Below are 630 nucleotides of genomic sequence, written 5' to 3'. Positions count from 1 at the left end.
ACTACTACTAACTAACTAACTAACTACTACTCTCTCTCTCTCTCTCTCTCTCTCTCTCTCTCTCTCTCTCTCTCTCTCTCTCTCTCTCTCTCTCTCTCTCTCTCTCTCCTTTCGGCCTAATCTTCTTCATCTCCATCCCCAATCTTCAAATCTCAGACTCCTACTCCACGAAATAGCTCTCAACGCCGCCATGAGTCTCCTCCTTCCAATCAGTTCGTCGGTGCCATGTCCCATGTATAAGATTTCAAGTCGAGTTCCGAGAGGGATGTGGGTAGGGATGTGGGTGGGGAAGCTTGAAATTTCATGGGCAAATTGATTCTAAGTGCACCACCGTGTACTTCGGCAACTCAATCGGCTCCAAACACGGCAGGTCAGCAGCATCAGGCTCTTCATCATCTTTGCTAGCTCACAGATTCTCCCACTCTTTCTCCTAACTTCAACTTTGAGGGGGAGAAGTTGAGGGGTGCACAAGGTAGAAATGATGGATGGTGGGGATTGACTGAGAGGTGGATGGTTGGTGACGGTTGGTTGAATAGAGAGAGAGAGAGAGAGAGAGAGAGAGAGAGAGAGAGAGAGAGAGAGAGAGAGAGAGAGAGAGAGAGAGAGAGAGAGAGAGAGAGAGAGAGAGAG

This window comes from Fragaria vesca, linkage group LG1 (assembly GCF_000184155.1).
Source record: "Fragaria vesca subsp. vesca linkage group LG1, FraVesHawaii_1.0, whole genome shotgun sequence".
NCBI lineage: Eukaryota > Viridiplantae > Streptophyta > Magnoliopsida > Rosales > Rosaceae > Fragaria > Fragaria vesca.
The sequence above is the reverse complement of the archived record's forward strand: the minus strand, read 5'-3'. Positions refer to the sequence as shown.